We start from the raw sequence: 12,345 nt of genomic DNA on the forward strand, positions 1-12,345 counted from the left end.
CCTCCCACCTTTGAAGACTACTCTCCAGTACCCGAACCGATGGGGAGTCACAGTAGAAGCCGTAACTCCACCCATGTTCTGGACATAGACACAGGAGGCAAAGGTTATGTGGATTCACTGCCGCAAACTGATGCCCACAGGACACACATGGTGCAAATTCTTTATACTCTGGCATAGGCAGAGGGAAGAGGCTGATCGCAAGAACCAAGCAGGAAGTTAAATTGTGACTGGAGAAAAATAAAAGGTGGCAGGAAAAATATCCCTCAGGTGCTACAGTGTGTCCGATCCGAACCTCACGGAGAAAAGGACTGAAGGGCACATGCTGGGACTAAAGCTGCACATGAACTGGCCCACAAGTAAAAAACTGTTTTTTGGGTGCTACAAAAATGTTCTCTGGTGCCATCCCAATAGATGGAATGTCCCATAAGTATGGAGGAAAGGGAACATGGTATAAGAATAATGATGGTATTTAGTCTGTTTGCAAAATAAGAAGCCCAAAAAGACCTAGCTTGAGAGCAGCAGAGTGGTGTACAAGAGTGTGATTAGCCAAAAGTAGTGCAGTATTGGGAGTTTGAGGCCTGTGCATCGGTATGTGCATCCATTGAGATCCTTCGAGCATTTACTGGAGTAATCAGCATGATGAGAAATTAAATGGAAATTATGCTGGCTTTATTTGCAACCACCCAGATACCCACATGTTCAGAAAAGAGCTAAACTATCAATTTACACAGCAACTAAACCATTTCAGATACTCCAGAATGTATATGCCCGACCAACATTGAACAGCTTTTCAAGTAAGGTTACCAGGACCCTACATCTAAAATACACTAAGTCATAAAATAATCCAAACGCCACTTGGAAACCGAAATAATCATGGCCTAGAATATTTGCATCAGTGACTTTGTAAGCACAGCTTTTCGAAATTACTTAACATGGGTAAGATTACGAAAATGAAAAATAGGCATTTAAGAGGCACAGCAAACAGTATCTCAGTTTTTATGCTATGCATATTGACAGTTAAATGTTGCTTTACAAGGCTTCTGATAAAGTATTTAAAAGCACTGACTACAACTCTTGTACATTTTGCATCGAACTTTGTGGCATAGCCTTTCTCTGCAGCATAGATCGGATCATTCGCTGAAGGAGGACCCTGCACTCAAATGGAAATGGCTCGATAAATGCTTGCATTAATTTCTCCAGTAATCCGATCATACAGTGTAAATACAATTGCAGTGCACAACAAAGATCTTTAAGTACAGCCTACCTACATTATTAAACAGGTGATTATAGGTTACACCTATGGCTAATTAACCTTTAAACTGGAACATCAGAACCGTAGGTTGGAAGCTTAGAAATGATTATATCACCCGCAACAGTGTCATGTACTCGTAAATCAAGGTGACAGCAGAACACATCCGACCTCTGCACTCATTCATATTGGATGAGTGCTTTTACAATTATTGAAGAAATTCAATCACTTGTAAATTTCAGGCAAACAGTCATGAGGTTTACTGTGGCGTTTTGAAACCTGGATGCTTGCTTGTAGGCTAAATGAATCAAGCATGCCATTCCACTATTAAACATACTATGCAAAACCATGGCCAAAATATAAAATGATTCTTCTAAGTAAGCAATTACTTATCACAAACCTTTCCAGAGACCAATGACGCACTGTAAAATCCTGTAGGGCAAGAATGCTTCAGAATTGTGTGTGTAGGTAGGGAAATAGTCTGAGACTGGGGCCCTGATCACATTTTTGGAGGGAACAGAAAATAACTGGTGGTCACAGATTTGGAGGTAATCCTCCAGCACACGCAAGGAATTAACATATCCAAAAAACGAGAAGAAACCGCAAGTGGAATTACTACCCGGGGTAATTCTTCCATTTCCAATAAAGTCAGAAGGCACTTCAGAATGCAGACTTAACAGAACACATAATCGGCTGGAAATTCTAGAGTTACCACCACTTCCAATACAGATAATCTTGGAATTATGCTTGTATTCTGAATTAGGTGGGAGTGGGGAATAGAGGAATTGTTGGCCTGTGGAGAGAGGGTTGGTGATTCCTTGATTATGACTGTTCATCTCAAAAATAAAACATAGAAAAGATGGGGTGATCCTAATGTGTGGACATAAGCTATTGCAGATTCCTGGCATGTGGCTGGACAAAGTGGTCTTCTGCTCTTTTCCTTTTCCATTTTATTTTCAGTCCAGTGAATTTGTGTCTTCTCATACAATTTTTATTTTTATTTTTTTAATATGGAACGCTTCACAAACTTGAGTGTCATCCTTGTTCAGGGGCCATGCTAATCTTCTCTGTATCGTTCCAATTTTAGTATATGTGCTGCCGAAGCAAGCACTTCTTATACTAACTTGACCTAATGAGTCAGTTTGTTTTCAGCCAGATAGTGTGATCTACTGTTTAACCGATAGATTATGCAACTGTTGTTGAAGTGAACAGGCAGTTAGCTAGTACAGGTCAAACAGGGTGGGTGGTGGCTGTATGGTCATATTTGTAAATCATTTGGCCCCTTTAAAGTGCATTGTGCATGCCTTTGCTCATCTCCTCAGTGTGGGCATGAGAAATGCAGATCAGTAGAACATTGTCATCCAGATAAAATATGACTATGGCCTGGCATGTGTTTCTGATATCATAGTCTTAAATTATACCATGATCACCTTATGTTGAAATCCCCATTGCATTCATGTTATAATTTATTTGCAAGGTGATAAGAGGACCAGATACTGTTGCCAAGACACAAGGGGTAATCCGTGTCATTTTGTATATTTTAGATGAGTTGATTTGGATATGTTTCTGTGCTTACATCACCCAGAAATTCAACCTTGCCAGTACATAATTTAACATTTGAATTATAATTACTGGTGGCAGCATGTCCACTGGTCTAAAATAGATAACTAATTTCACAATTCAAGAGGCAACCTATCATTTGTTCTGGACATTTAGTGACTTGCGAGCAGTACAGTTCCTTGGCTGAAGAAAATGAATGCTGAATTTCAGCATTCTGATGAACCCATCTACACACATTCGGCACGGCAGAGGGAGAATAACACGACCATGCCCCACTCAAGATGGGGCATAACAACTCTGTACCCTTGCCTTCCCATACCCCACACGGTTCACCCACCCCATTGTCAAATAGTGGGAGGTCAAAGATGCAGAGGAGATAGGCACACAGCGCACAGGCAACGGGGACAGGGGGGACATGGATGCCCTGACTATGTCACACAAAGATATCATGTCGGGGGCACACCCTGGAACACAGGAAGCTGTTCATTCCAGGTAAAGGCAATGATCTGATTGCATGTTATGCTTTCCATTAAACATAGTGAATTCACAAAGGCTTGACACTGAAATATCACAACATTAATGGTAAAGAGAACAAGACCATGGGCCTCATTACGGACCTGGCGGTCTGGTAACTACGGTACTAGTAAGCATGCCGGTACCGCAGTTCCCAGACCGACATACTACGTGTTGTGGTCGCGGGTGCCTGTCAGCCCGCCAGGTTTCTCCGACGAGCACAGCACGTCGGATGCACCGGCACAACTCTGAATGTTCCAGTGCATCCGACATCCCCATCCCCATTCAACCCTATGGGGCGGAATGGGGATAAGAAGACCCTTGATTCTAGCACCCGAAAATGGGCAGGTACCGGGTCTGCCTAACATGGCATGACCCGGTTCTTGCCCATTCACGGGTGCCGGAAAAAATGCAACTCTGGCTTTACAGGTACAGCTACTGCCAGGGTTGTAATGAGGCCACATATTTTATTTTAAGAAAATGTAGAGAGGCTAATGCAAAGGAATTTTCTGTATTTATGCAGCCATGATGCATGAAGAATATATAAACTGTACACTTGTATTTTAGTGTTCTACACAGACATGATGGACAGAGTATGAATTCTGAATACCATGAGAGAGTTTAGTTTCTGATTGCAGTGCAATCTTAATTTCAGAAACTCTCAAATAGGTTGTGCCTGACCTCTGACACTTGCAATGCAATCAGTTTCAATAACGCAGCCTATACAAAGGATCCATTTGTTTGAAAGGATACATGCCTAAGCAGAAGGATTCAGTTGATAAAAAGGGGTCATGATATATAAGCACCTGGAATTCAAGCTGAATTTTAAAGAAGAAATGTGCATTGAAAAAATGCATTTGAAAGTGACAAATAGGAAATCCATTTTCAGCTTTAGTTTTGTAACCCTTTCTCCAATTTGAAAAACAAACCATACTTTCAAGTCTGCGCACCTGAAAGAATGATATGCATTTATAAGGATACATTCATGTGTGCAAATTATTAATACATTCACGTTAATAACTGTGTGCATGCAGCCACAGAAAAATAAAGAAAACCCTTGCACATCTCAATATACAATTCTCATTAACACACATCAATACTGGGAATTATGATGGAAAGGCATATTTCAACCCAATCTTATTTTTTCTAAGGGGAGGGCTATCTCATAGCCAACACATCTGCTTAGGACAAATAATTCAATGAGGCAATCAAAGCAAAGAGGAGGGTCCTCCTGGGTGTCAGTACGTAAAGGGAACCTAAAATAGGCTCCATCAAATCCAAAATTACCACATAAAGGAGTTTGCTAGGTATTTAAACTCTAACACATAGGAAAAGGGGAGCTTTTTTCTGGCAATGGAGCAAAGGAAGAGAGTGTGACTGACAGGAGATAAGTGGATTGGAGTTCCAACTGGAAATAGCCGATGGAAATTCTCCCTTAAGTGGTTTCTTCCCCAGGGAACTGAATGCAGAGGCTTGTATCAAGGCTAAACCAGATTGCCCGAGTGGGAATTTGGTAGCAGGTAGAAGGAAGAGCTTTCCTGGTGAAGTTACCTAGCGCTTATTGATGTCCCTACCTCCCCTAGACCTTTGAAAAACAAACCAGAAGTCAGTACAATAATCCCAGAGCATTTACACAAATGCCCTAGAACTAAAAGCATTTTTGGAGAACCCGGTTTATAAGCCATGTCAATTAAAACGGAGAATATAGTACAAGGTGTTTGTGGTAGATAATTCTAATTGCAACCCCAGGTAGTTTCACAATAAGGCTTTCCTCCAGGAATGTGGGATTTCTGGAGGCCTTAGAAATCCCAAACTGAAATATGGAATAACCAGCCTTTGTGAATGCTACCCTAGTCAAAGTAATTGAAATCTATTCCTTAATACACACATTGAACTGGGTTGTTGAGAGGGTGGACCCCATTCCTAGTTAACAGTGAGCGAGTTAAGCATTATGGTCACAGCATTCGGCAAGAAATAGAATTCCTGTGCCCAGACCTTTAGAATAATTGTAACCAAGTCAACCCAACAAAACATTCTTATATATAAGCCCAAGTTAAAAACCAATTGCGTGCCATATGTAGTGGCCAACATTTTACAGTTGAATCAGTCATAGTATAAGAAAGTTATAGGGTAAGCCAATATATTTCTCTGTTGTCAACACCTGTCGATTGTTTCAGAGGAAACAAACAAAACAATACATTTAAACATTATTCTAAGAATGTTTTTACTTTTTGAATCAAAATGACCAATGAAAATGTGTCCATTTACATTGTAGAGTATTTTTTTCTATTGCCTAGAAGTCATTCATATTTTCTTTTATACGTTTGGATGTTTGTGTGAATTGTAATAGATACATTACCGGGAAAATAGCAGGCAGACTGTTTTTCTGTAGACAAGTTGACAGTATTCTGGTGTAAAACTGTGGGTGATTTGCCTCAGCTTTCAATATTAAGAAAGCACCTTTAATTTCTGGATTTATTATTTTAAATCGAATGGAAAATTCAGAATAAAAACAGCAGATTTCTTGTCCCAGATTTTGGGAGGGGATTGTCGCGGTGGGGGTATTAGATACAGAATATTTCACCATAAAATGAATCAATTATTAAAAATCAAATCCATTACACAGAAGGAAATCATTACACAGGCCTGGGGCATTCATGTGAGAGTCAGCTTAAGTGAATAGTTAAGAGCATCAACTGACTCACTGGGGCATGGGTGCAAACTTTGGATCAGTTCCCCAACTTCTCAGACCTTTTCAGTTTTCATTTGGCAACATTCAATCATGCCAATGGTTCTATATCAAACGTGCTTCAACAGTACCACTTTCTATATTTCTTAAGGTCTTTATCTTCCCTTCCTATCCCTTTACAACCCATTCAACTACATTTAGTAGTATGCACAAAATACTTCCTTAGAGACTGTAGTGATTAGCACCTGAATTGACATACTTATTGCAATGGCAATTCTTTCTTTCTTTATTTATGCATGTACAGGAGGAACAATGCTCTTTTGATCACAAAAGAATGTACAACAGATAAGAAAAATCAGATTTGACTGGAAGCGTTGAGATTCTTTACAATGGGGTGAGTTTGAGGGATATTCTGACCAGGTGGTGGAGGGGAGTAAATGGAACAGTCACCAGGGACAATACATAAGTGGACATACATAGATTAAGAATAGCATGCATTGGACATTTTTAAGTGCAGGTAGGCGGTACGGCCCGCTGTGCTCGGGATATGGCCATGATGGGTGTAGTGCTAGAGTGGAGGCAGAGGAAGTGAGGGACAGAGGCAGGTTAAAGGCGAGGTAAAAATGGTAGCTAGCAGTCAGTTGAGAGGTATGATAAGATGGTAACTCAGGAGAGGAGGTAGGCTTGTGTTTCGGTTTTGAACAAATCCTTATGGACTGTTTCTCGGATGTCCCAGGGAAGAGAATTGCATGCGAGTAGATCAAGAACAGAGGGAGGGCAGAAGGAAGAAGATGCACAGGGAGGGCGAGGAGCCACAAGGTTAGTCAAGGAGGCTGAGCAGAGATTATGAGAAGGCTTGTAGAGTTGAATAGAAATACAGTGGTGCATTACCATGGATAGATTTGTGAACCAGGAGAAGAAATTTAAATCTGGCCCTGTTTTGCATCATCAGCCATCCAGCCTGGTGACGGTATGAGGTAGTAGGTGTAACATGAGGGAGGTCAAAGAGAGTCCTGGTAGCAAAGTTAATGATCTTGTCGACAGAAAGCATAGCTGGAGAGACAAAAGAGGATTCTGGCACAGTAGTCCACTTTAGAGAAGACAAGAGTGTTTAACAGTGCCTAGCAGTGTTGCCATTTTCTGAATATTTAGGAGGATGAGGTGAACTGCTGGTCCATTTTTGTAAATGAAAGTAGAGAAGATGTGAAGAAAAGTAGGGGAGCGTGTCAGATGGGAACTTGATAGGCAGAGGAAGAGATGGGGATGAGCCTTGGGCCAGGAAGAAGAGCACCTCTATGTTGGTAGAGTTTAAAATCAGATGCAAAGGCATCCAATAGTAAAAGGAAGAGAGACTGTTTGAAATTTTGATAGAGAGATCAGAGGAGAGTTCAGGAAAAGAGAAGATGATTTGGGTGCCATCCATGAAGAGTTGGTATGAGAACCCAAAGGGGGAGATTAGTGGCCCAAGAGCAGAGGTGTAGCGTGTAAAGAGGAGCAAACCCAAGACAGAGCCTTATGGAACACAAACAGTTAGAGGAGTGAGTTGAGAGGTGTTGTTGCTCCATGAGAGAGAAAACTAGCAAGGTAGGATTCAATCCATGCATGGGCTAAATCGCGAATCCCAAGAAGAAAGTGTGTTTAGGAGATCAGAGATATCGACCGTGGCAAAGGCAGCAGACAGGAGAATTAGGATTGAGGATAGGTTGAGTGCTTAGCTGATGCAATGAAGTTGGACACATTTATGTGAGCAGTTTCCAGTGACAGGAGCAGAAACCTTCTTGTAGAAGGTCTAGAAGGTTGTAGATGTCTAAGAAATTGACAAGATGGTTGAACACAACCCTTTTGTGCACTTTAGAGTAGTACGGAAGGAGAGACACAAGGCAACAGGGGGTAGCCTTCTTCAGTAGAGATAGCACTTTGTCAATATTAATGCGACAAAAGTGGGAGATAGAGGCAAAGGATGATGGTAGAGTAGGTGGGGTTTTAACTTGCATCAGGAGGGAGTGTCTCTAATTTTGGAACTTTTTGCAGCAAAGTGTTCAGCTAGGTCATTAGCCGTGAGAGTGGAATTGATAGTCATAGAACTAGGAGTGAGGAGAGAGTTTAGGGTGCCCTGTAACTGGCGAGCATGGTTGGAATGAGAGTCAATGAGGGTTAGGTAGAATTTCCTTTTCACACTATCAAGAGTGGATTAGAGAGAGTTCAGGGCAGAGAGGTAGAGTTGCAGGTCCTCATGTGAGAGGGGTATGCATCCATTTGAGCAGCAGCCGACGCATATATGTGCATAAAGAGCATATGAATTTGGTCACTCATGGTTGAGGATGCTGAGACTAAGGGGTGAAAGTAAGCAGTGGGAAGTGAGAGGAGAATGAGTCATATTAGGGGTAGCTGGAGAAGGCAGTTTTGGTGGAAGAGGCATTGGGTGAAGGAGAGGGATAACTGTAGGTCAGAGAGAAAGGGGGGCAATGGCAGCAGGATTAAATTTCATTTTAGTAATAGGTGAAGCAAGTGGTGAGGAAAATTCAGAGGATGGTTAGAAGATGGTGGTTGAAACAATTAAGTGATCAGGTATGACCTTTCAGCCTCGCCCTGCAGATACATCTTGCTTGTAACAACATATTCTACCTAATAATGACTCTTCAGCCTCATGCTGCAGATGTAACTTGCTTGCAACACCGTATTTTACCTGACCATGTCTTTTCAGACTCGCACTGCTGATGTCAATTGCTTGTAACACCGTATTCTACCTGATCATGACTTTTCAGCGTTGTGCTGCTGACGTCATTTGCTTGTAACACCATATTCTACCTGATAATGACTTGTGCTGCCAATGAGATTGCTTGTAACACAACATTCTACCTCACCGTTGCTCTTTAGCTTTGTATTGCCGATGTAGCCCCCAGTCCCGCTGGGTGCTGCTTTTCCGGTTTATGCCTTGTAACCCATCACTTGATTGTGCCCATTCTTGCCTACCGCACTCCTACATCCCCATACTGTTTGAGCTTGGGTCTAGCAGGCAAGGCACACCATAATCTTTTTCTGCAAACAAAAATCTTACTGATATTTCTGCATGTTAACCGATTTGGAAAGATCCATCTTATAACTGTGTGCAGCCTTGTAATTTTCAATCTTCTTCTCACTGTAACTAGTGCCTAGATGCCTCACTGCTTTGTGCGCTGCTATAAATGCTACAATAAATACAATATGGATGGTGTGGCAGTAGTATTAGCGGCTGAGAGAGCGGTGTAGATGAATAAGAGATCCAAAAAGTTACCCCTCGTTTGGGTAGTTAGGTTATGGATAGAGTGGGTAGTGTGGTCACTAAGAAAGACTGAAGTTCAGATTTCTGAGAATTGTTTGGAGAGGGAAGGTTAAAGTCACCTAATATAATGAGGTGCTGTTTAGTGGAAAGAGAACCAAGGAGTTGGCCAAGATCATCAAAGAATGGTCTAGTGAGACCAGGAGGGCGATAGATGGAGATGATGTGAACCGAGCGAGGCAGAGCAATAGCAGAGACAGCAAATTTAAAAGTGGAGGGAGGAGACGTGGCACCTCTGCACTTCATCTTCAATATTTGCATCCCAACATATCATACATACCATTTTAATTGAGTAAACATGACACATTGTTTATTTCAATGTGAAAGTATTAGCAACATTCTCCAAAAGAATGGTCTTAGTTGTGTGCAAATGTATTCCAGTGTGTTTGTCATTCATTTTTGACATGATACAAGTGGCCATTGTCCAAGGACAACAACAAAAAATAAATGTTTATTATAACAATAACACAATATCTAGAGACATTTTCAACATTTCTTTTATGTGCGTTAGTGGACATGGGGCAAACAAGTTAGGATAGGAACTAGCCAGACCACAGTGAAGGAGCAGCACACACAGAAAAGGATACCTAAGAGCTTATGGACTTTTAATTGGGTAGGAACAGTTCATCAGTCCTGTATAAACTAAGCTGCATCAGTTTGAAGGACGACTGCAGAAAGGATGGCTTGGAAGTATATACATAATAACAGTTAGAAGGCAGTGGCTAGGTGCGAAGGTCTTAAAATTGTGGTTCTTCCAAATAGCTGCTGGTCAGATGGTTTAGAAGCAGGTGCAATCCATTTGATAGGCTCAAAGTTTTTACCAGTTACAGTTCGAGCAAGAGCCAGCCATCGAATGTGCTTGAAGCAAGCTAAGAGTCTGAAAATTAAGCCAACGGTTCTTAGTTTCTTTTTGGACAATGGTCCCATGTTGCATATAGTACTTGTCCAAGTGCCATCACAGTTGGTGTCTACTTGCAGATCCTCCTGTTTTTCATGCACAGACTCGAGGATGGGTGCAATGGTTTTCATGATTTCCCATATGAATATTAGAGGTTGAACTGACCATAGTTGTACTTGCTTCTTGTCTAGTAGGGTTAGGACATCCCATAGATACACCTACCTTCCAGCAAGAATGACAGACCAAGGTCTCCAACAGAAAAAAAGAAGGCTGCCACTGATCAATGAAATCAGTCAGGAGAGTGCCATTCCCATCCTGGAAGCAACTGCCAATCCAGCAGCCAACATTTTCAATGCAGATAAGCTCCTTCGTGTAGCAAGGAGGATGGGGAGGATAGCTCAGGGGCAGCACGCTCGCCTTGGAACCAAGATCAAGTGGAGCAACACAGGTTTGGTCCGTGCTTAGAAACCTCTGGGTATTAACTGTGCTATAAATAACCAATTACAATTACAAAGGGGTCTTAGCCCATACATTCTCTTAGCAAGTTGTCCACAGATTGCCATTTTATACCCAATCAAATTTCTCTGACTAGATACTAATATTGCTTGAAAGATTCACCACTAGAAGGCTTTCATAATATGGACAACAATTGTGTTCAAGAGAAAGAGGGACTAAACAATTTCAAAAAGACAACCATTGCTCTCTGAATTGGGGTTTTTCACTCAAATGTCCAGAAGGGTTGGAGCAAGATTTATTCTGCTGGGTAATTTTCCTCACCAGCAAAAAAACTTTAATGACTGAGCTGATATTGGTCTGTCAAAAGCTAGCCAGCCCACCCCCACATGTAGTGAACGTTAAATGATAGGATGGCGTTGACCAGGAAAGTTCCCTAAAAAAGCAATTTGCCTCTCTCTTCACATCATAAGTCTCACTTAACTAGCATTATCCAAGCAGATTGTCATCACCCTCCCTTTGACAAATAGCCCCCCACCCTAGCCTTTGAGAATTCACATGCCGATGCTGACCTGGCAGTGGAATAAAAGCTCATACAGATCAAAACACAAAAGGAAATAGTAGCAATCTTGATCATGATGTTGTTTTCAACCATTACAATTATTTGTTTTAATAAAAGTTCTACATGTTTTCCAGTGTACTTGGAGCACACCCTAGACCAAATCCCTCAATGCATTTGAAGGAGTTGCAACCAAGACGACCCATTGGACAAATGCAGCGCTTTAGCAAAAGAGGGATTGCACTCCAGGGGTAATGATTGCAAACCACTTAATTGAGCTCCAAGGTCAAAAATATCCCTTGCAACACAATGCTTACTGCTAAAAAGCAGAGTAACACCATCAAACAAGCAGACATCATATTCCTCACCAACACTTAGAGCAGGAATACTTGAGAGCATGCACAGACATGATCAGCTTCATCTACCTGCAGGCCTCAAGATTATTTTCTACCTTATCCTTCAGTCACCTTTCACAAAGGTCAGAAACATTGATAATTTCACCCCATCCCAGGACACACCCAGATTTCTACACTGCCTAATAGGTTTAAGAAAATAGTTTAGCAGAAAACTGTGGACATTTGCAATGGCCAAACCAAGAAAGTTTCTCTGCAATGGCTGCAAGACGTATGCAGGTTTCACCTGAAATGTCAATTGCCATTTAAGGTGCATCCCTAGCAGTGTACACATTTACACTGGCAGGATATGCAGACTGTTATAAAGAGGGACGAGTTGCTGAAATTAATCAAGCTATGCTTAAATTAGGTGTTGTGGGGGAAGCGCCGCCCCTGTAAGGGCTAAAGAGGCACTAACGCAAGGGGAGGAAAAGGAGGAGGAGGCAGTTAATTAATAAAGGAACGTGAACGAAATGAGACATTGTCCCGTGTCCTTTACCTCGGCCCAACAACTGGCAACGAGGAGTAAAAGAACTGCTATGCTGCCTGGTGTTCCCAATCAGCCATCCTGCTACAAGCCACACGCAGGCTCCCTCAACGAGATCCCACCATCCTTTCAGGCTGCCTGTTTGTCCTTTTGCCAGAGTTGCCAGCGTTCTGTGAGGGCAGTCCGCCCGCCCTGGCCGCAGACTGCACCATGGCAAAACTGCACC

The 12,345-nt window shown here is 41.9% G+C and overlaps 1 protein-coding gene and 1 non-coding gene across 2 annotated transcripts in view; both read right to left on the reverse strand.

The window, feature by feature from the left end:
- Positions 1 to 12,345, reverse strand: part of KCNN2 (potassium calcium-activated channel subfamily N member 2) — a 752,674-nt gene that overhangs the window by 601,017 nt on the left and 139,312 nt on the right. The window lies entirely within an intron of this gene.
- LOC138512372 (U6 spliceosomal RNA) lies at positions 2,254 to 2,360 on the reverse strand. The gene has a single exon (XR_011281214.1). It is a non-coding gene; the product is annotated as a U6 spliceosomal RNA (small nuclear RNA).

Source organism: Ambystoma mexicanum, chromosome 6p (genome assembly GCF_040938575.1).
Source record: "Ambystoma mexicanum isolate Mex_15411 chromosome 6p, UKY_AmexF1_1, whole genome shotgun sequence".
Lineage (NCBI taxonomy): Eukaryota > Metazoa > Chordata > Amphibia > Caudata > Ambystomatidae > Ambystoma > Ambystoma mexicanum.